We start from the raw sequence: 25,190 nt of genomic DNA on the forward strand, positions 1-25,190 counted from the left end.
TGCTACAAATGTATTTCTCTGCCGGCCTCTTGCAGTTCGCAGAAGATTGAGTTTGAAAAGCCCTGCCTCGCTTCTAACCTATTGACTTTCCCTATCCCATGCCGCCGCAGTGTGACACTCAGATGAGCCAGATAAACATTTTGATCAATTCTGTGCAGTGAACAGCCACATATTCTAAAATTCATATCAACAGATACCAGCAACTTTCGTCCACAAAAATGTTTTTTCCCCTGTTTATATGATATGTATGCATTTTGTAAAGGACTGAAAAGCATGGATGCAGAAGGGAGTCAATCTTTCAAAAAAACTCACACACTCTAGAGACCTTGGAAAATTCAAGCACAATGCGAGCGCAGCTGGGGAAAAGGCTGCACTAAGAAATATGAAAATTTATAACCAAGATGCTGTCCAGCAATCCTATCTTTCATTTTGATATGCTGAAAATCAAAATGGCCTCAAATCAAGAAATTCCAGATTCACAGTAAGGACTTTGAGAAACAAAAGAGCTGAATCCAAACTTTTCATTTTCTCTCTAATAATCAAAGTCTGTAAGATGGGATCCTGACAAATATTCACTGTTGGTCTAAATCTGCTCCCAGTCGACGACAAAATCCCCTTCTTCAGCGAGTACAGTATAGATACTATTCTTAGAAATCTACCCAAATAAAATAAAGTTTTGAGAAACAGATTTGGATTCTGTTTCTATGATCTAAGATAATTTATTATCAGAAAGCACAATTGCCAAGAGGCTTGAAGAGGCAGCACAGCCTTGTAGTTAAGGCAGCAGGCTGGAAACCTGACAGCCTTGTTTCCGAGACTAATTATGACACTCACTTCTATGATCTCTGTCAGTACACAGCCTGCCTTATCTTCCCTTACAAATAAAGCAAGAATAGTTGTAAGAACCACTCTTCTACTGAGACTCTGGGAGGAAAGGCACTGTAAAACTGCTGAGTAACAGTAGTATAGCATAGAGGAGTACAGCAGCTGCTGCGGAATGCGCTGCCTGCAGCACTTTAATGCCATTTTGAGAAACAGTACAAGAAACAACGAAGACAAGTTCTACATTTGCCAGATCTCACACTTGAGGATGATGGTACAGTTAATTAAAACACTCAGTACGGAAAAGCAGAGTTCCTGTACATTCACAAGGTTTTTGACCAAGTGCCTGCTACACTGGGTAGGAACCCAGCAAAACTGGTTTTTGCACCACCATTGGTTGGATCATAGGGCAGATCATCTCACTTCTGGGCATCTTTCTCGACATTTTTGTTTGTTTGTTTTCAATTTAGATAATAAATGGATTCCTATCCTAAAGAACTGCTCTGAAGCTGCACTGTGTCGACCACAATACAGTCTTGAACTGCACTGAGCAAAGGTAAGTGTTTCAATGATAGAAAAAGTTAGGGAGTATTTCAGTTTCACAGATTCACGTATAAAAATAACAACTTTCCTCTGAGAGAAAAAACACCAGCTTTTATAAAAAGTTCAAAGCAATAATTACAATTTTATTTTTTGCCACCCACAAAAAAATGAATCACGAGCTATTCGCGGTATGACAATGGCCTTTTGTGCAACTGCTGACAATTCTAGAGAGAGTACGGAGCCTGAATCTAGCGATTGACAACGCGAGCAAGTAAAATATCCATCCACCAAAAAATACTTAGCACAATAATTAGTATTAGTTACTAAAAGAATAGCCCTTACAATTGTCATATGTAAATTATTCACAGCTTCTTATTTATAGCTTATGAGTTGTTTTTAATAGAGTATGCCTAGAGATACAGGAGAAAATACTATAAAAACGTAACTGTCTCCAGTGGAGTCCTGGTAAGAGGTGTTATTTTATATGACAGTGGAAAAGATGAAAAATTCCCACTTACAGTGCCATCTCTGTCAGAGAAAAGTACTCACACCTTGTTTAAATCAGTTTGTCACCTACTAACTATACAACATTCCTTACTTCTGCAGGGGCTTGGTGTGGCAGCTTCCACAGCAAAGCCTTGCCCTGGCTACTCAAGCCACAGTGCCCAACACCTCAAGCCTGGCCATCGTAGGGGCTGTAAACTTAAGAGTTTCATCAAGACTATAACGGACATCAGGTACAAGAATACGCCAACCTACAAAATCCAGTTGTGAATAAATTACACCCTGTATTCTATGAACTGTCCTCCAAACATACACATCCGTACACACCTTCATTTTCCTTTTCGCAGTTTGAACTTGAATGGGTATCCTCTCCCCTGTCTTCTAGGACCTTCAAAAGGTTGCTCTGCGTGCTCCAAGATCAACAGCTGAGATCCACTCTCCTATTATAAATGTCCGTGCCCAGTGAAGCTTGTCTGGGCAGGATACATCATAACTTACAGGTAGGTGAGAGATCATGAAAATTGCTCCCACCAGAAAAAGAAAAATTAAATTCAAAAGAGCCTTTTAAGGGCAAGTGTGGTTTTCCTTACTATCCTTAATAAAAATTGACATATTGTGATTCAGAGTCTGACAGCCTTCTTTAGACTGAACACAGAATTGAAGCTGATGGGACTTATTCTCAATTTATAGGCCGATATGTGCAAATAAAAGAGATACAATCTGGTCTGGCACCAACAAAGCACTTGTCACATTTTCCACTCATATAAAGAACTGGGGAATGAATTAACCATGTCACAAATGGAAATTATTGATCAATGGATGACTGAAATGTCTCCAGGCAAGAACCTGAATAAAACAAAAGGTATCTTTGAGAAACTCTTATTTACACCATTGCATATCCAATTTTGAAAAATAATAACAGGAGGAAAAAAAAATAATCATTTAGCTTCGTTGTTTTGTTTAGTCCATCCAGAAAGGTCAAATGTCATAAAGTCAACAGTGAACTGAAAAAATTAGTTTGGGAGGAAAAATGACCTATGCTTTGTAAAAATTCTTTTTTATATTTATTGGACACAGAAGTATATGCTCATTAAAGCAGACTGAATATCAGGTCAATTAAATTTAGTGCTCTTAGATCAACAGGTTAGATTAATTAATATCTTGCTGGTTTTGTCCTGAATAACCAAAACTGAATGTGTTATGTTCGGATCAGTTAGAAGCAAGGAGGATGGGAAGATGGTAAATAAATTCATTTTTTAAAATCCGTTCAAACGACAGGAACATAAAACGGCACTCTCTCATAGTTATTAAACATACCACTGAAAATTGGGGAATTAAACCATGAAGTGCTCTCTAGCTGGCCATAAATTTCAATTTTTCCCCTGCTTGGTGCATAATGATGCCTTGATAAGCGTCCTATTATTGATGCATCTGCAACATATATCCTCTTTTTGGAGCTGAAATGCTACTCTGTAGCAGATGGTGGCTATTGTGTTTACACATCAGCACTTTATGATTGCATTTTCTCACGTCTGCAGTAAAAAGAAAGCCGTAATTGAGTTTTTAATGGCTTTGCACATTGTTCATTAAGATTACATAAGTGTGTTCTGACAAATGACAGCTGAAGAAATGAGCCACTGAGAACCCCTCGTGATCACCAGACAGACCTCAGTTGATGCTGTTTCACTGTTGGCTTTGAAGAACCGTGCTGTTTAAAAGTGAAATTATAGCAACCATTAAAGACTGAATGTAAACTTGAAAAGAAAGCTGTCAAAATGCTCAACTGCAAAACAAGACTTCTAAAACCTTGAAAACCAGAATCAGGTACAGAATGTTCTTTTATAGGGCGAATTGCTTTCCAAAATAAAGGAATGGTTTCTCCAGCAGCTCCAATCAGGTGCACGAGCATGTTTTAGATCCAGATTTGCTTATTTCCAAAGAACAACTCTATCTCCAAGAAAATAAGTCTGACATCTGTCCTTGGTAAGGTAGAACAAAGCAACATGGAATAATCAGGGTTGGAAGGGGCCTCAGGCCAAGCCCCTGCTCAAAGCAGGGTCAGCTATGAGGCCAGATCAGGTTTCTGGGAGCTTTTACCTACTGAGTCTTACACACCTCCCAGGAGGGCTGCCCATCCCCTCTGGGAAACCTGCTCCGTTGTTTGACTGCCCTCATAGTTTTTTTTCTTATATTCAGTCCAAAACCCCTCGTTTCAACTTATACCCTTTGTCTCTCATCCTCCCAGACACTCGCTGCAGTTAAGATCCTAACCTGGTACACCCCTGATAACCTCCTTGTAGGTACTTGGGGGCCACTGCTAGGTCCCCCCCCAAAGCCTTCCCTGCCCCAGGCTGAACAATTCCTGGTAACCCCTCAGACAATTCCTACAGGGCAAGTGCTTCAGCCCCACAGGCTTGGGGGCCTTTGTTGAATTTGCTCCAGTTCATCATTATGACACACAAAACTGGGCACAGTATGCCCAATGCAATCCAACGAGTGGCAATGGAAGTGGGACCACTTCCATTTGCCTACTAGCCATGACCCTGTCAAAACAACCCTGGGTGCCATTAGCCTCCTTTGCTTCCAGAGCACAGCACTGCCTCATGTTCAGCTTGCCATCTGCCAAGATCCTCAGGTCCTACTCGGCAGAGCGGTTCTCCAGCCAGTTAATCCCCAAGCTGTCTCCCCAGGTATTGCTGTATTGGTCCATATTGTATTTCATAACGTTCCTATCAGCCCATTCCTCCAGCCTGTGTCCATCCCTCTAAATGGTGGCCTTACCCCCAGTCGGATCAACTGTTCCCCCCAGTTTGATGCCATCCACAACAAAAGCTTCCATCAACAGCTGCCATCCAAGCAGCTTTGACCCATCTGACTGCCACCACCCAACCAGACCATATCACCCTACTTCGGAAGTGTGTGAAGCTCTGTCCTGCCTCTGCTATCATTCTGCAGTTCAACTACGGTATCATATCTGCTATTATTCTGCAGTTCGACTACGGTACCAAGAGAACTCTGATAACTTTGTATTTAATCAAAAATATGAGGGAAACTAAGCTGTTCTAATTGGACAGAAAACCAAAATGTTCTAAGAAGGATGCTTATTAGAATAGTAAACAACAGTATTTACCACAGTCATTTTAACTTATATATGTAAGTGAATGAGTACACATCTTTGCAGTTTTAAATGATACACAAGAAGAAAAGCCTACTACTACGAATACCCAATGCACAAGAGAAAACTGCCATACAGACTGTGTGGATGGGTATCAAAATGAAGGACAGTTCATGGTCAAGGAGAACAAAGTTATTTAGAACAACGTGACTTACATTGGCAGCTTTATAGGTATGACTTCTCACCATACTTTTCACCACCCTTTCAAGGTGTTACAGAGCAGAGACCGCAGCACAGATCCCGGGTGGACACACCTCTGCTCACCTGCCCTCCTGAGGGTTTACTGCTGCTCTTTGCCTCTTATTTGTTCACCACTTGAGCAGCTTCTCTCTTCTACTACAGCTTCACTTCTTTTTAAGGAAGAGACCTCTTAAACACCTTCTGGAAATCCATCACATTGTTTTTGAAAGTCATTTTAATAACAAAATCCAACACACTTGCCTTTAAAAAAAAAATAAATCAAAGTATTCCAATAGATTTGTGAGGTGTGACCTTCCTTTGCAAGAGTGCTTTGGATTTTTCCCAGAATTTCATTCCCAGTGGACTAGGACTAGGGTCAGAGCCACTTCACTATCTCATATATTGACCTGGAAGTCCTTTATCACAGGTGTTTTTGCAGAAGGACAGATCCAGCAAGAGGCACCTCTGCCAGCCAGCTAAGCAAGCTCATGCCTTTCCTAGTAAGGTTTCCACATACCATGTTTTTGCATATCTTTTGGTAAAGCACATATTTATAATACTTTCAAGGCAATCTGAATGCCATAGAACAGATATTGAAAAGCATCTACACCAAGTATGAAAAAACATGTTTAAGGACAACATAAAAAAAGTCCATCTACATCAACACTTGGTTACGAGCAGCGACAAAGTGGCCACTTTAAGCAGAACATAAGAATCAGGGTACTGTGAAGTAGAATTTACCATTTCAAGCTTCTGACAGTCAGCTATATCAAGATTTTTTAATTCAAAAGCTGCATCTATCCCTTTCATTGATTAGCCACAGATTGATCTTCCTCCCATAATTTTTGTTGAGTCAGTCAGGAATAAGATTCTGTCAACAAGCTCTATAGTTTAATTATACATTGTGCTGGGGAAAATAAATAAATATTTCCATGCATTTGCTTGAAGCTACTGCCACTTCATTTGTAGTTCTTATTTCATGAAAAGTTATGATTACCTACCTGCTTCACACTTCCCACATTTTTATATCCCGATTCTTCCATACTTGTGTATAACAGCTGAACAAGCCTCAGAAATCTCTTCCCCCTGACTGATGTACTACAGTCAGCAGCGATTGTACTAACTCAAAATTAAACGAGGTGTATCTCATAGCTGCTATCCCTTTCTCAAGTATTAGGACCAAATCAGACCCATGGGGCTTATTTCTGAAATGCAGGTCATACTGAATTAATCTACCAGTGAAATAAAAGGGATTTTATTCACATATAAATATGAATATAAACAATTTGAGCTCAGTATAATTCACGAGAACAATTAATTCACTCAGGAAGTTGTCAGATAATAGAAAAGTATTTTTTTAAAGAGACAGTCTATTGTTTGTAAAGAGCTTTGCTTCTGGAAATTAATGTCATTAAAAGAATTATGTTTTGGGGTTTTTTTTTTCTAAGAAAAATCTTCTCTGGAAGCAAGACTGATCCCATATTACTTCAGTGACCACAAATATTTGCTGTAATTATTAAAAGAAAGTGGAGATTGTGGCATAAATGCTTTACCTAGTCTTTCAGGGAAGATTAGCCTGTAACAAAAGCATGTCTGGTTTGCCCATTTCCAAATGTCCTTGGGAGGGGAGAAGTTTGCAACACTTTTGCTTTATATAAAACCAAAAAATTACAGGACAATACTTCGAACTAGGGAAACCAGGTTTCCCACAGTTTCGTAATTGCCAACTGCCGACTTTTTCATCGATTCCACTGACTGAGCTATAAACGACTGCTGGCATTTTCAGTGGCATCCAGACACTGTTACCAGTCAATCACAGGTGTTATCAAACTATACTCCTTTTACAAATGTTTTCCAAGGTCTGCATAATGGTGACCCACAGACACTGAAAGATGCTAACAACCCGGGAATGGCCTCCAGCCAAGTGACAGCTTCCCTTTAGTCACTCCTGCAGGAAATGCTGAAGTAAGCGACATCTACTGCAGAGGCTTTACAATCCAAAATGGGAAGCATTAAACTACCCCTGACAGAAGAAACAAGACAAAAATATATCAAAGAAAAAAAAAAAAACCACCACATTTGAATGGCTTGCCTCTTTACATGCTGGTGGATCAGTGTCAGCAAGCCCCCTTCAACTACAAAATACAGATGGGAAGAGATCAAATGACTGAGCAAGCCAACAAGTGCTTAATTAGCAGAGGGCTTTAGGGTGGATAATGGAATTTTTGCAAGAGGCTGTGAAGCAAGGACTTGGGCATTAAATATTTTGTGAAAAGTTTCAGAACCCCAGTTCTCCTAATAACAGAGAGATGGTCTCATTAAGAGATGGGATTCAGAGTCCAGAAGCTTTGTGGCCCACTCTGGATTATAGCTGTCCCAGTAACATGTATTGTGATCCGCCCAAAATTTGTTTGCCCATTTTCATTACTTCTATATGCTGTTTTTTTCACTTCATGCATAAGGAAGGCCCCTATTCAGTAAAGGGATGCTATTTTAACCTTACAAGAATACTTAAAACATCAAGTGAAAATAGCTTCTTCCCTGTTATATTGTTAAAAGCATTCTTCTTAAAATGCAACATATATGTATAACTCTTGGTCACATAATTCTGTGGCATTTAGCAAGGACAGCCAATGATAGAGACTGACATATTTGCACTATAAAGCTAACATGCAGGATTCAAATTCTGACTTCACAATTTCCTGTGAGAAATGGGGATTTTTTTTCATTGGCCCGAAGAAAATTAAACTGAAACATGAAGGCAGAACTCTTATAAAAATAACAATGAAAAGAAGCACTTGGGAGAGTGATAGTATCCAACGTAGTAGAGGCAAAAGGAATTTTTGAAGCACAGGAGGGACTTCTTGTTGTCTCAATTCTTGCAAAGGCATGATCACTGAGCACTGCAAGACAACTTACTGCAACACTACAGAAGTGACAAGGCAGAAAAAAAAAAAAAGGAGAGAAAAAAAGAGAAAAGACGGGGGGAAAAAAAGCCTTTTCTCTATTGCTAGTTTTTGGCCTCAGCTACAGGCCAGAGTGGTCTCTAGGAGCCTGTGTTCAATACAGGAACCTCTAAGATTCAATGTGGGAAAATCAGCACATAGAGGTTAATTCTATTGTCACAGCAGTGACTACGCTTCAAGACTACAGAAACTACACTTCAAGATGCCCCAAAAGCTTGTTCTAAACATTGGATCAGACAGTTCCTGAAAGCATTGACATTTAACAATTCTAGTCTATAACAGGGACTGCACAGTAGTACATCACCAAGTTTCACAACAAAATTTCTCACTTCAGTGGTGCAAGGTGATGTCCAGTGTTGTTTCCACCTGCATCTCTAGAGCACAGTCCTTCCCTCCTTACAAATCAGGTGAACAACATTTGCAACTAATGTTTGCTGGAATAGCATCAGGGGTCAAATCACCTTTCCCTCTTAACCAACAAACTCACAATTTGAATCTCCAAAGCATAAATCGTTGTTCAACATATCTCAGAAGAGAGCCACTGCTCTAAAGTTACTGCCATCTGTCAATGTTCGACATATCTCAAGTTTATGTCTAGGCACATTTATTTCTAGAATTTTCTTCCCACATTCTATAAACATTTCTTTAATAAAAGATCATTCACCACCATTATCAGCCTAGGTTCGCTAAGAAGCAAAAAATGGTGTGTGCTGTAGAATCGGAAACAATTCTATAAATCTTAACAGTGGAAAACATTTTAATAGATTCATTGCCAGCATTCAATGTTGCTAAGGTCACTGCTGTAGTATACTTCGAGAGTGTCCTTATTCCATTATTTATAAATATTTATAAAATGTTTGGCAGTGCTATAAAAAAAAAGGTCCAGTAGCGATGGAGCTATACCAGTCTATCAAGTAAAGGCATCTGGTAATAATAAACATATAATTCTCTGTAAACAACAGACAAGAGTTCTCTACAACTTTAATTATACCTTCTTTATTATATCGTCATCTTTTAAAACTGGTGAAATGTACACTAAAACCTAAAAACTGAACCTGTTTTGTTGCTTTTTAATTCCAACAGGCTGACAACTATTTATCCTATCAATACTATGTTAACACTTTGGTAAAACGTAGGCAATTGATTTAAACACATAATAAAGTTTATGTTATTAAATGGGCAAATAAACAAAATAGGGGGAATGGCCATAATTCAATATAATATCTTCATTTAAAGACATTGCAAATCTTGTTCTTAGCACCCAAGAGCTTTATTACAGATAAGCCTTGAGTGGGAAGTCCCAGAGAAATGAGTTGTAGGGACATTAGCAAGCCTCTGCTCAAAGCCTCTCACAAGCGCCATTCAAGAAGGCTCAGGATTCAGCAGAACACTCAATATGTTCCTCAACTGATGTAACCTGTGGCATAAACTGCTGCCAAATGCCCCTCTCTCTCATGGAAATGGAGGTATTTCATTAAGCAGCCTCTGTAGACACCCTCTGGAAAAAAACCTCATCACATTTTTAATTTCAAGATATACAACTACTTGTGTAATAGCATAATTTATACTTAGATGCTAAAGAACTCTCTTAGGATGAAATACCAACAATAAAGAAGTTCAGAGGTAGCAGTCAGTAAAGACTTCTCTGAAAAAGTAACTGCTACTTATTATGCATGCCTCAGCATTGCTTTCAAGTATGGTACTTATTTTAAAAACAACATTCTGTATGTTGTTACAACCCAAAAAAAACCCTCTCCAATGAGGTAGATACAGATTGAAGGAAAGTATGGTTTAGGTTGGTGACTACAAGCAATTAAATAATTAAATCACATCTCAGCTGCTGCAACATCAACTCTCCTTGGAGGGGGCAGTGAGACCAAGTCAAAATTCTGCTGCCTTTCGTTATCAAAACTGTCAACGGAAACACGATTATGTCTAAATGTACACAACATGCACAAAATTAGGATTATAATTTCTGTTTTCAAAAGCTATCTTTCCCATGAATGTCTGATATATGTAATGGTCAACAGACACAAAAAAAAACCCTAATAAAACACGATTATCCTCATAGACTATCTATTCTGCATTATCCAGATACAATGGTTGATCAATTTAAGACATTAAACAATGGTCCTTTTCCAGGGTACTCTTTGCTCTCTACTTTTACTTGTGTCAATCCTGTTTTCCAATTCTGGTTTGTCTCTGAACACATTTTTGCACTTTTGCCTACTTCTCTCCTCTAACAGCATTTTAAAAGATGAAGGATACAGATTACAAACTGCATTACGCATCCTCCTCCCATTCCAAGGATGCAACAGATATCTGTTGGATGCAGCCTCATTCATGAGAGGTGTGTGGATGGATGGCTCAAGGTTCATAATGAAGTTCAATTTAGTTTGCTTTGATTTGACTACTGTAAAGCCACTGAGATGGAATGCTATCAGGTGGTTACACTGGTGTCACTCACGGTTCTCAGGCACCAGTTTACTGTGTCTTACAGTCTGCATCAAAGACGACTGCGTGTCTCCAATGCCTCGTGAGATCATCAGTTAAGACAGCTCTGTCTATAGCTTCCTGTTTTTGATAAGTTAATAAACCATGCTTATCTTCTTGATATTGTGTTTAATTAAAACTGACATAAAATCTAAATTTCTGGGCCACTTGGACCCTAAAGGTTCAACCAGTGAGGACTTTCTGTAAGACACTCTAAAATCGCCTCTGGCATCAGCAAGACAGCTGCCAGAAGAATTTTGGTGAAAAAATTACTTTACTAGGAAGTACTGAACTCCATGTAGTTCAAGCACATACTTATTTTCAATATATTGGACTCTTTGGTTAATCATTAAAGACAAACAGCTGAATATTTTTTCATTACATAATTCTTTATTAGTATTAGAGTATTAGATGAGTATTAGAAATGGTTTACGTGTCAGCCAGAATTAAATATCTCATTAGTAGACATGCCACTATATTACTAGCCAGCATGTATGGTCTCTGCAACTTATGTAAAACTTCCATATGTTTTGTATATGTAACATTTTCTAGGAAACTGTAGAAGGATTATTACCTTTTACATTTGTGACAGAAAACACATACCAAACGTAACGCCAAAAGGCAACGATAGCAAATGATGTCTGAAGAGGAATTGTTTTTCAACAGTTTGTTTTTACGTAACTTGTTCTAACCATATGGTCACTTATTTGCACATTTAAGAAATCAACGGTACAGCTCTAAACTGAGAACATGTTAAAGGTTATATGCTGAGCTATTTTGGCATCAAATTTTCAACCTTGATGAGCTGTTTCAAGAAAGCGTTGGGTGCTATTGAAGTCAGTGATGCTATTTCTGGGTGTACTGCAGCATAGCCAAGGATGGAATTTGGCACAGAGAATTCAGAAAATAATTAAGACCATCTTACAAGCCACCACAAGAATTCCTCAAAAGGAGCAGCTCAAAACAGCAAAAGCAGAGGCTGATGCGACCACCGTGGAGGCGTATCGGCACAGGAGAAAGGAGCCTCAGTCATCTCAACCCACATCTTTACCAGCTGCGATCACTATCATTTGCTCATTCCCACGGGAACTAAATTAGACCAGATTTTTCTTTAAATGGCCAATATTTGTTTGCCTTATCTCCTGTTATAATTACAGCAACCTAAACAGGGGTGTTACTATCAGCATCCTCTTTTTCATGGCTACTGTACTCTTCAGGTGGAAAACTTCTAGCTGAACATTACTGATGTATTTCAAGAAAAGGAAAGGAAATGCCACCTTGAAGCAGCTCAGTTGCCAACAGCAGCTAGTACTAGCGTCCAGAGAAGATGCCTACATCTCCATGATAAAATACTAATTTAATCCAAATAGAAGACATTTCTCCATAATATGATTAATTTGGTGACTGGCTCATGACACAAGACAGTATTTGTGCTTAAAAAAATCCCAAGCCGTGGAGCTGCAATTCAAGATTATTAAACTACATACATCATTACACAGAAGTCTAATCATTATTTAAGTAAACATCTGATAGTTACTGAAACTTGACAAATATTTTTACTCTGACAATTGTCAACTGTCAATTGCGTTCAATAACAAAGCATTTCTTTGAGTCGCTTGAAATATGTTGCCTTTGAGCCACTGTGTAAGTCCCCATGTTTTAATCAAACAAATATGCTCAATACACTTAACGTACACAAATTTGTAATATTTTATCGTGACTCACTTCTTGGGTTTTTCTGATATTAGGCAGCAACAGGATTACCAGTATCTACAAAAACTATTATTCCTGTGTGCTTTTTTGAGCCCAGCTGGATGCCTGTGTAAATATTTTTTACTAAATTGTCCAAAAGTACATAGAGATTTATTTCCTGTGGACTGCAGTTCATTTAGAACCTAACAGTGTTAAATGCATGATGCTAAATTTTTATTAGAAATTAATGGTATCTACTGAATCACATTTTCTGGTCAAGATTTTCCTGATGAAAACCAACAGGGCTGTGTACTACAACACCTATTCTGGCCTCTGCAGGTGATGGCAGACTTGATACCATTGCTTGGATGGAAACTTCAAATATTATACCTGGTGAGTTCCTTGATCCATCTTTTTTCCCCACTAGGTAACTTTTATGCCACACCCAAACAACTGGTTTACATGGTCATGAATGCATTGAACTGACTAGGAGGATTTAATGTAAATAAAAGGTGAATATAACCACATTACAAACATTGCACCAGCTCTCAGCACCTTCTTTAAATGGATGGAGCAGAAAATTACAGATATGACTGAGTACGCACCGAGATTCTTAGTTTTCAGAGTTGTCGTGGTTTAACCCCAGCTGGCACAGCTAGGGCGACAACGCCACTCGCTCACCCCTCGCACCTCCCCAAGAAGGGTAGGGAGAAGAGGGAGAAAAAGAGGGGAAAGGAAAATAAAATTGGGTTGAGATAAAGAAATTTTAATAGAACAATATCAGAAAAGGGAAATAACAGTAATAATAATGACACAAGTCACTCTCACCACCCAGCGAACTGGCACAGTCCCAAGCAGTGATCGCCGATTCCCTGCCAGCCAACCCCCTATTTCTATACTGAACATGACACGGATGGTATGGAATATTCATTCCCCTGGCCGTTATATCGCTCTGTTTAGGCTTCTTCTCAGCTTCTATGGGAGGCTGAAAAGACTCCTTGAAAACATCACTTAGCAACAACTAAAACATTACCTATTACTGACATTGCTTTCATACCAAATCCGAAACACAACAACCACTAGAAAGAAAATTAACTCTGTCCCAGATGAAAGCAGGACAAGAGTAAAGAGAGTTAGTAATGCTACCCAGAAATCATACGTTACATGTGAGACACAGTCCCTAACCTATCCCAAGTATGCCAGCCGTCAGATTGTCTCAAGTTCCTCACAGCTCTCAACAAATTTCTCTGTCAGTGCTGCACTACTTATTTAATTGCTCATTTCCTCTTAAAGAATGCAATTTAATATATTATTAGGAAAGACATTTGGGTCATCAGTTGTTAACCTTCTGCCACATTAGACTATTTTCTGTCTCCACTAGTCTTCAAATCCCACACAGAATTTTGTTGCCCCGAGGATTACTTTACATAATAAACTCTCAGGAGGTATTTCAAAAGCTTTAAAATCCCTGGTAAATCCAGTTTTAATCCATTATTACACTGGCATAGTAGTTATTTCTGTACAGTAGAAAGTCATAGTTTTCCTCTGCAAACGCTCGGCTGGTTAGTCTTCCATGCTGGATTCACCCTAAGTGGATTCATCTATTTGTTATTGTTTCAAGCATTTTACCTCCAAGCTTTCTCGGATCATCCTTTTTTCTTTTCTTTAAAGAAAAGAAATCTCCCTCCTTTTTAGTGGACAATTAAACAGCTATAAAAAAAACCCAACACTTTAGCAAAACAGCCACTTCACTTGAAAAGTTCCTCAAATTATCAAAAAGACTTGCTGTTCCTTACCAAAACCATGATTGGTCGTTTACCCAACAGTACCTTAGTCTGACATCCATGCAGAAAGGTCCAAAAAAAGACATGATAATTTCTGGAATTAAGACTATTGCAAAGTAATCATTTCAACGATTTGAAGCATACATTTTTCACCGAATGATGAAGCTAATTACTGATATTCTAGCTGACTCACCAGTTCTCGCTTCCTGCAACTAGGAGATTTAAATAAACCTACTATCTCCCATTATCCTTATTATGAAGTTATCTCTCCACCCCAATTTCAAGTGTCTACACTACAGTTTGAAGTCATTCTTAGTAGGCTCCTTTTCTTTTCTTTTTTTTTTTTTTTTTAAGTAGAATGACATTTTTACCTTCAAAGTTTACACTTATTTGCTAGTCATCAGAGTCCCAGCAGTCTCTCTCAGCTGGTCCTTTCAGCCTTCAAAGATGTCACCAATGTAGCAATGGCTGAATGACTTGCTCCAATATATAAGCTACACTTCTTGATCTAAAGTACAAATGGCAGTATAGTTTCCTGCATACAGCTACAATCTTAATTCTTCCACTGAAATCAATACCAAGGTAAAATGTTCAGCTCTAACACACTTTCAATTCACTCATTCTGTTTATTAAAATTGTTGTCATGTAAGCAGGTATGAAACATCTTTTGGGGAGTACACATTTTAGTCATTACCAGACAATGAATACTGGGAGATGTTCCTGGCATACATAAGAGTAAAAATTAAAATTCTAAATTAAGTATTTTGGAACAATATAAAGGAATGAGACTTGATTGGAGTGTTAGGCAATTAAAGCAGAGCATTTCAGACGGCCAAAAGGTAAAATGAAAACTTCAATGACGTTTTCAGAACCTGAATGAAGTTTTCAGTACTGGCATGACTTCAAAAGGGAACAGAGTTTTTTTTCCATAGGCAATGCTTATCCCAACTATTTCAAGAGTCTGCAGTTGAAACAGGTTCTACATACCTTGGGTAGAAGGAACTCAAATTAAAATACACTTGAGCAGTTTTCTCAGGTTCTGATCCTATTCTAAATGAACCAGACAAATGAACCTCTCCCCTGAACCCAGCTTGATCAGGATCAGTGCCAAGTTATTAACAAGCATTTTCTCAGTAGGATTATCTATCTTTGAAAAATAATTGCTCCTTACGGCCTCACAAAAAAACCAAGCCATTTATGTAGGATTTACATTAAGTTAACTAGAATTTTCACAAATTCATGCAAACAGACTAAGCTTTCAAGCATGTGGATGCAATTAAACTCCCAGTTTTCCCATTAATCTCTGTTACAAAAAATCTAGTCCAGGATCATATTTCTACTCTTCCTAGTTTAATATATCAAATTATACTCTTACTGAAAGAGTTATTCATGCAAAAGTCAACATTGTTCTGATATAGATTTTGGGATAGAGATTTCCCTAGCATCCACATCCTGTTCATTTTTAGAACCCAGTTTAAGTGGTCAGGTGAGTTTCTGGCAAACTGGGATAATTTTCATTTGACTTTTCACTTGTGGATTCCAACCAAGAGTTGAAGGAAGAGAATTTGGATCCCATTCTCCACATGCAAAAGCACACTCCCCAGGTTCCTGTCATGCCACAGTAATTTTTAATCCACTAACAATAATATGACAATTCAAGGTGCATATTAGTTTTGTCAAAATCACAGGTTGTGTGACAGACACTCATTGTTCTTCTACTGCCACCAGAAATACTGCTTGGTGTCACTTATTCCCTTACTCCTTCAGCTGTCTACACAATGTCAAACTAAGCATTGAAGAGATGCCCTGCTTGTAAGAAAGTAAATCAGTATAGTCTCTTGAAAAACATGTGTGTCTGTGCATATCATACAGTTACAAGTTGTTGCTATTTCCCAAAGTGATTAAAGCTTTTAGATGTCTTCATGCAAGAAAACTTAATCTTTTGCAGATACATCCCCCAAATGTCTTTATGCAAGAAAACTAGCCTGAAAACTTCATCTTTTGCAGATACATCCCACAAATCTTTAAAGCTTTTGTCAAATAACTGTTCAGGACTATTTTCTGATCTGCACAGAAGACATATAGGACAAGAATCAGCAGGATACTTTAACCTAAACTATCTTTGCTTAACAAGGGAACTCAAAAGGAAAACTGCGTGCCACTTTTGTGCATTCATCCAGACAGCTTTGGCGACAAAATCACAGAAGAAATAAGAAAATGTCTCAAAATGCATATTTAAGTAAGATTTCTTCCTCCAGTGCCTATATGCAACATAAAATGTATCATTAGAGACTCTTATTTATTAACATTACTTAAGCTTGCAACACGGTCCAAAAAATAAGCAGTTACTTAAACATGTAGCAGTGTTAACAGTAAAAGCATCTGATGGATCTTATACAACTTCTCCCCTTCTAGAGGACACTTTGACTACTACTAGTGTTAGCTCCATGTGCACTAGAGCAGTGTCAGCAAACATACTCCATCCACAGGTACTAAATGGCACTCCACTCATAGGTGAAGACTAGTAAAGACTACATTGGAAAGTTTATACCTCTGAAAAACAACTGTTGAAATAATCTCCACTTTTACTGCAGGTAGGCAACAGCATTTTTAACTCTGGAGATTCTACTGGCACTAAATCAGAATAATCTGCATAACTTGCTCATGACTTTGTCATGCACCCAGAATACTAAAATATTAAACTCATTGTAAAGAGTAATCTCATGAAACCCATAGTATTTTCCTTTAAATGAAAGCGTATGTACAAGTAGCCTACTGTATTGCCAGGACAATTAACCCATCAGGAACAATGGTTCCTGAGCTGAGAGATACTCAAGCTACCAAAAATTCTCAGAAGAATAAAAGGATAAAATGGCCTTCTCTAGCTACTTGATAAAGCATTGAGATACACTAGAACACAGAACCTGAATACTGTGTGTCACTAACCATTCAAATTCAGCATCTTCTTTGTGTCAGTGATCTGCGACAACTCAGAGGATAGCAGTACTGTAACCAAACACGAAGAGCCCAGTGCTGTTCCGCACACAGAACTACTCCCTTCCCAGCTCTGGACTGTAAGGTACAGAGAAGAATACACTACATTAAAACAAACACTTTGTCTAAAAGAACAGTAAAAATGTTAATAGCTTAAAACGTAGTCCCTTGCTAATGCTCTGCTCAGAACAGCTCTATAAACACACTATTTTCAGTGGCTGAGTGAAAAAACTGCCTGAGATGGACCACTGCTGATTGTGATACAAATGTACTACATTTAAAAAAACAAAGTTCTTTTCCATTTGTTTATCCCTCTCTGTTACTTTTGGTATACAAAGCACCATGATGTGAGCCACCAGAGGAATGGAGTTTGAGCAGTTCTCCCACTTGATGAGTTCCTTTGCAGGTTCGCCTCGTTATACTGTAAGGAAGAATCCAATTTCCAAACCTACAGGCAGTCCATTTAAAACACATCTTTCCATTTTGAACACATACCACTTGTAGTTTGTGCTTTGAGGAGATGCAATTACATTTCACTCTTGTAAGGCAAAGGCTCAGCATATTCCACTAAAAACTAGTAACATGCCCTAGGTTTACATTTGCAACACAGATACCTTTATGAAATTTTGATTTCACACTGCTGTAGATACCACTTGCTAAGTGTAACCCTTTCTCCAAAAACAGAAAAAAATATCTTTAAGGATCCTATTTTTTCTTTGGATGCACTATTAGACCATTTTCATTTTAAACAGTTCAAGATTTCTTTAGTCAGTGTATTCGTAACAACGCATAAACGAATTAACAAGAATTAAGACAATTTGCCCCATTTGGATCAGTTTCTATTTTGTATTCACAAAGCCTCTATCAAGGGGACTAATTTGGAAGAACAGCAGAGTGTAATTTCTTCCTGTTCACAGAATTGGTTAGACTCAGCATGCAACCATTTCCCTATCAGTTTTCTAAGAGCTGTGTTTCCAAAATGTATATCCTTAATCTTCCTGGAATTCTCCGGGTCATTAACATAATTATTTTCTCCCTAATATATTTCCATTATGCATCAGTGTAATTTAACCACTTGCTACTTCGGAAACTATCAAACAAGCTTATTTTATACCCAATGCTGGAAATCAAACATCAAGCAATACCTAAAATTCCACATAGCACCAAGTTGTGAAATATTTTGTTGCTTTGCAGAAATGTAAAATAGAAGTCTGGACAGATAAACTGCCACATTAACAGCAGCACAGCATGTTTCCAAGTATTCTGACCAGGGCTGTGACAGTACTGAAAACTGGCTCAGGACGCTGACCACAAGCTGCAGCCATGTCGATGAAAGCAAAACACTAACTCTTTTTCAATAGGGCACCCACACTCCCTACAGATCCAGTCACCTTTACACTACATTTCATACTACAGGTACAATTTTCAAGCGCCTGTTGCTTGTCCGTTTCTGCATTCTGAAGCATGCACGCTTGCTGCATGGCAGGATTTCCCGTACTCAACCACACAATTTTACAGCAAAAGTCTCAAAGTATGCTTATAGTACGCATCAAAACATGAAGCACTACATATTTGTAACTTTAAAATAAGTGTGAATTTTCTTGAAGATGTTGTTATTAGTACTTTGACACCTAAGATGTTCTACAGATAAGTCAAGCTACAATCTCCAGTTTTCCTTCCTCAACATGGTGCGACCAAGCTCACGTGCAGTATGATACGGGAATATCACAGAATCATAGAATTGTCTAGGTTGGAAGGGACCTTTCAGATCGAGTCCAACCGTCAACCTAACACTGACGAAACCACCACTAAACCACGTCACTAAGCAGTACCCAGAGAAGGAAAGGCAGGGCTGGACACCAAGTTACCACGGGAGCTGCTGAGCAGTTAGGGAACACCCCACTCACTCATCTGTCCCACACCAAACACCCTCCAAAAATACAGTCTTCACAAACATTTAAACACATGTTTTACCTTGAATTTGCCTGTTCTCAGCTATTACTGGTCAGACTATGCCCAGCTCCTTGTTAAAACTCACAGCTTTCAGTACGCGAAGCCACAGTGAAAGCAGAGACAAGGCCCCCTGTGCCGAGGTGGTGGCAGTGGCAGGGCAGGCTTTCTAGGGATCGTTCCTCACGCCACAGCTATTTAGTTGTCACAGCCAGCAAGAGCACTGAAGTGACACTTACTCTGCTCAGGCTGACAAAACACAGCTGAGGTGGCCACAGAAGAAACGACAAACTGGTTTTGGCCTCAAGCCTATCAGTCCACAACCAGGAGCAACTCCAAAGGCTAATGCAGGAGCGAAGCCACCTCCTCAAGCAAATCTCCCACCAGCTCCTTAAAAATCAACACTTTCCTAACAAACATAAATATTGAGAGAAGAGTTCTTCCTTCAAAGCAAAGATAGAGCGAACATTAAGGTCAACATGAAATTAGTCCTACTAGTTTATATATTTCATCAGTCTGAGACTGTGTTTTTACTTCAGATAAAGAATATAGACATTGATATCCACACTGATAAGCAATTAATTAGTCTGATATTTTCTCTTTAGAATCAGCTATTCTGTAATGCTTTCAAGTAAAGTAGTACAAGAAATCTTCTAGTGAACAGTTGCAGAATAACACCTTTTACAGAAATTCTTCTAAGGCTGGGTAATTAGTTCTCAACCTTGAAACCTTCAAACTTAACATGTTTGAGGATTATTACACAGGGGAAAAAAAAAACCACAAGAAAAATAAATTCTATTCAGCTACTGAGAATCACATTTGCTACTTCTTGAAGATATGCTACCAGAAAATTTGTTGCCAAGACGAGTTTTAAACAAGCTAAGGATCTGAAGGCCACCTCCAACACCATAAAATTCAGAATTTCCTGTCTTCACAAACAAGTAGAGACACTTTCCTAATGTTTTATTGTCCTGATACCTCAACTTCACTGGGGATTTGCCCCTTCCTGCCCTGTCACATAATTGTCCCCAAATTGAAAGCAGAATCAAAAGATGCGCAAGGAAAACACGTCCTTCCTCACAGTGTCCAACCAGTGCAGTCTCCCTGACTAAAGGCAAATGCAACAAACCTAATTAATGGAGAGGCATGTCCTTAGTGTTCCAAAGTTAGAATTGCTCAAATATATACACACCACACAGCATAGCAGCATAATTTAGTCCTTTATGACAGCCTTAGGGAAGAGTACACAGTTTTATAGTACTTCTTGAAGTATGTGCTGATGCATATGTTTGCAAAGAAACAGGGATTTATCTTGTTCTGTCCATATAGATTTTCTTCTATTTAATGAATAAGTCATTAGGATAACAATAGCCAAGTTCGATTATTTACATTCTCAACAAGGCCTTTCAAGACTGATATTGTCTGATCTCAACATATTAATTTGTAAGTTTTATTTGTGATTTTGACACTTTTGCCTCACAAGGTATCCAGATGCTACAAACAATACCTTGTTAATGCATGCAGCATACACAAATACATTGATTTTCTATGTTGAATAATAAAATAGAAAAGAAAAAGAACAGAATGTCTTTACATCTCACTTGAATATTCATTCGAAGTGGCCACCAGTATTATTTACAGCAGCTGCCTGACCTTTTTAATTTGCGCTTGCTGGAAGAGTGTCTCAGAGATTCCTTCAGAAATTAGTGGATGCAGAGTGACCACTATGCTTCAAATTCTGTGTTTACATGCCTCTTCCCTATTTACTGATATGTTCTATCAGTACCATTCACAGAGTTCAAAAAGGACTTAAAACACACTCATATCTGTTAAAAATCCAATTACAAGCTTATTCCCCAGTACCAACACGCTACCAGAGGATGCAGAGGATTTCAAAACCAAGGGTCAGACTTAGAGCTTCACTTACTAAAATGCCAGCTAGTTTCAGGAGCTGGGCAAAACATTTCAGTGAATATTGTGTCAACCAGTTCAAAGAACCAAGTCTTTTTAATGAACTCTAATACACAATAATGAAAAAAGAGGTGATAATACATTAGAAACGATTCAGACATCTGAGTGGTTCAGCTGCTTCTGCCATTCGTATGCCAGCTGCCTTCCTAGCCCCTTAAGGACAGAGTCTTTCTACTTATTGCTGCAACATCAAAAAACAAACAAACATGAAACTGTAACTCCCTGGAAGATTTAATCTCGGCAAGAGTGATCCTATGCTGAGCAAAATGAATAAATCACTGATATTCTTACCCTTTCCTGGTGTGAAGGAAAAAATCCACAGAAAAGTGTATAAGCATTAGAAACACCCAGCCCTTCACACCAGCATTCCATGCAGGATCAGCTTTCCATGCCATATTGCTCTACAAACCCTTGTAATGAATGTGACAACAAATGCTTTGCATTACTCTTTCTGCTTATATGGACGCAGGATCTTGGGGAAGTCATGCAAGTGGCTCTCCTGGCATTAACTACATTCTTTTTCCCCTGCTAGGCCATCTGTTGAAGAGAAGATCACAGAGGTCCAACGCCTCAGCTCCTTGGGAAATTCTGGCAGCGGGGTTTGGATGACAGTTGAATTCCTGACACAGCTATTGAGTAAAAGGAAACAAAAAGGTTGTTGTGGGGCATGGGGGGGAATTACACAAGCTTGTAAGTCACCACCATGAGAAGGGGCTGAGCAAAACCTTGTACGAGTGGTTTACCCAGTAACATGGACACTTTTCTTATTCATGAATTATTCACCAACTTAGCTTGACACCTATGAATTTGTTTGGGCTCGCTAATAGTCTGAATCCTGTATGTGGCATTTTTCAGCTGATGGGTTACTCACTGTTCATTTCTGCTCATTACAACATGTGCCTCTAAGCAACAAAAGCACTGTTTCTATTTCTGGATTGCATCACTGAGCCTTTTACAAGCAAGGAACAACTGCTTCCCCAACAAACAGCAAATATCAGACAGATTTTTCAGGCAGGCTCCGGAATTCTCCATAACGGCCATTCGCCCAAATTTCTAAGCTTCCCACCACCTAAAAACGCAAACCCACTCACATTGTGACTACTTTCCCAATATTTCTCTTGCTCTCTCCAATGTGGTTTTTATTTGGCCAGGACATATTGCAGATGCTGCTGTTAAAACAAACAAATTTCTCAAGAATTTTTTAAAATTCTAATACACTTCTAAATAGCTGTTTAAATCTTACGGACTGTGACGTAGCCTGTGCCTTGACAGAGAACACAGCTAAAGAACAGTAGAAAGACTAGGCTATTAGTTACCTACGTCATTCATCCAAGGTGATTTCTTTCTAAAATACCACCGATCCTGTCTACGCTTCCAGACAAAACAAACAGCTCTGTGCTTGTCTACATCTTTAAATCTCGCATTATACTGTGTCATTTTTTAGGTTTTTTATATGCTCTAGAGAATTCAACTTCAGCTATAGTCACAAACAATGCCTCTGGCAACTTAAGTCCTATTTCTGTAAAACATATAGGGATAGCTGCATCCTGTAACATTTTGTTCTTCAGCTGTTTTGTTTTTCACTCAATTTTAATTTTGCTTTTTAACAGCTGTGTTTTGGATACCCAGTAAAGTGAGACCAAATGGCTGCTACCCCCACAACAGCAACAGAGTTCAATTAAATCTACAGAAGTCCAGTTTGACAAGACATATTGCGCTTGCATGTGATAAATTGTGACCCTCTAAAGAGTCCTAATTCCTGCTGCTGTAAGGGAAATTCAGCCTCTGACGGTCTGCTTCAATGGGCTGAAGTCAAAGACTCAGATGATTAAGACAAACTACACAGAGTATTTATACCTTTTGTGCAAAACTGAACAAGTGAACATTACTCAGACCAGAGTGGCAGAAAAAGTCACAAGTTAAATGAAAGCACTTTCACTCCAATGTGAAAATCCCATACAACTCCCTACCATTATCTTTTCTCCATGACGTGCTGCATCTGACAGCCCACAACGAGATCATAAAGGCCCGAAAAGTGCACTATTTTTCTGCTGCACACATGAAACTAGATAGGCTAGGCAGCACAGTAAAATAAGCATTCATTTCTCAACTAGATGTGCAAAGTAAATGCAAGTAACGAAGAAAGAGTAAGTTGCAAGCAGAGAAGAACTGGCCTCTTGGAAGTTTCACATTTACCTCCCCAAGTGGTTTCAATGCCATTCGAGAACACTTGAGCTACTTTTTTTATTTTCTGAGGTATGGGCAAGTGTTCAAAACAATCTCCTTGCCAACTGTGAAAAGGCATTCAGCTATTTGCCGAGGCAGATCGGGGAAGAACAATTGCATCCTCAAGGGTGCTACTGTAGATTTTGGCGACCCAATTCCACCAGTTCAGTTGAGGAAAGATAGAGTCAGACATTCCCACAGAAAGAGTCAACAGTCAAACTGGAATTCAGAACAACCTACATGGAAATTCATTAAGTCCCCATATAGTCCTGCCTGTTCCATCCCTCCTCAGCAGAAAATGCCTCTATACATAGTAATAGTACACTCATGCATAATAGAGTACTTCAACAACTGGAAAGGACCACAATGAAAAGGAAAAAAAAAATTCTACAAAATACCATTAAGTACTGAGTAACACTCTGATCTCCGTGCTCTCGATAAATAATTTGTGTTTCCACAGGGTTTTCTGGGGATATGAACCCTTCTATAGAAAGTGTTGCTAAACATTGGAACAGGCTGCCCTGGGAAGTAGCTGAATCATCATCCCTGAAGGTATTTAAAAGACGGGCAGATGCGGTGCTGAGGGACATGGGTTTAGTGGTGGTTTGGGCAGTGTTATGTTGATGGTTGGACCTGATGAACTTAAAGGTCCCTCCAAACCTAGACAATTCTATGATTCTATAGAAAGGAAATGCTCCTTCCTTCTCTAGTTGTCTACAGCCCTTCTCTGACCACAAGCAAGTTTAACCTGGCTTGTCTTCTAGCTGTTAATTAATAGAGACAATTACTTTTAAATTGCAAATATCCATTTCCATCATTACTTAAAATTACCTCAAACACAAACAGTTATTAATTTTTTTTTAAAAACAAAAAGTACTTTATAAACAGGCAGAAGACATACAATTAAATAAACGTGGAGCATGGACTTAACACAAACTAGTAATTTCTCCTGGGCATTTTGAGCATATTATTTTATCCAAATATTTAAGAAGGGTTTATTGATTTCTCACTGTTCCACTAATTACACATTTTTAATTTTTCCCCACCTAATTTACTTTCTGCCTAGACTCCGTCATGCAGTTTGCTTTCAGCTCTCAGTATTTGTAGCGCAGTTCAGTGATGATAAATACCATATGTTGAAGTAGAAGTTATTCAAATCCTTTGCGACATTTAGAATGTGCTAAGATATTATGACCTTTGAAAAGCACCATGAATGAGAAAATCAGGTTGCAGAATGGGAAAAATGACTGTTTTTTCCTTGGGAAAACAACTGCAGTTGATAGAGGCATGCCCTTCAAGAAAAAAATTAAATCCTTTACTGCTGCAAACTGGCCAGGCTCCAAGAAAGCCAAAAGAGGTAAGAGACATATTGAAACCACCATTGTGAGAATCTATCCTGTTGGTTAAGACATAAATTTAAAAATGAGCAAGAAAAAAAAAAATAAGCTGTAAAACAAAACCTCCATACAACCAGAAAAGCCCACAAAGCTTCATTTAGTTTCAAGTTTAGCATAAAGATACAATGCTGCCTTTGTTATTTGCAAAGATCACAAAGTAAGCACAAATCATCAACATTTCTCAAGTGCAGTTCTTTCTTTGCTAATGGGATTTATGACCTAAGTGGTAAACCTCAAGCGGCAAACAGACACAACAAAGATTGTGGTAAGATTGCCCAATGACAGCAAACAGCCCATCTCTTCCCTAAAAATTATTCTGAAGACTCACGCTTTAATCCCAGATTTCACCAAAGGCAGTACTTTACCAAACTAAAAGTTTATGAACTCTACCTTTCCTAACAGCACTTCTTACTGGAAGAAGAAACAGACCACAGTAATGAGCCCTCCATGGGGCCAGTCTGCAAATTACTCTTCACAACACACTTTTGGAGGT

General features: G+C 38.6%; 1 protein-coding gene across 27 annotated transcripts in view; it reads right to left on the bottom strand.

Annotated features, from left to right (window-relative positions):
• The window catches only part of PTPRT (protein tyrosine phosphatase receptor type T), a 461,815-nt gene that overhangs the window by 285,921 nt on the left and 150,704 nt on the right, over window positions 1–25,190 (bottom strand). The window lies entirely within an intron of this gene.

This window comes from Larus michahellis, chromosome 12, assembly GCF_964199755.1.
Source record: "Larus michahellis chromosome 12, bLarMic1.1, whole genome shotgun sequence".
Classification (NCBI taxonomy): Eukaryota; Metazoa; Chordata; class Aves; order Charadriiformes; family Laridae; genus Larus; species Larus michahellis.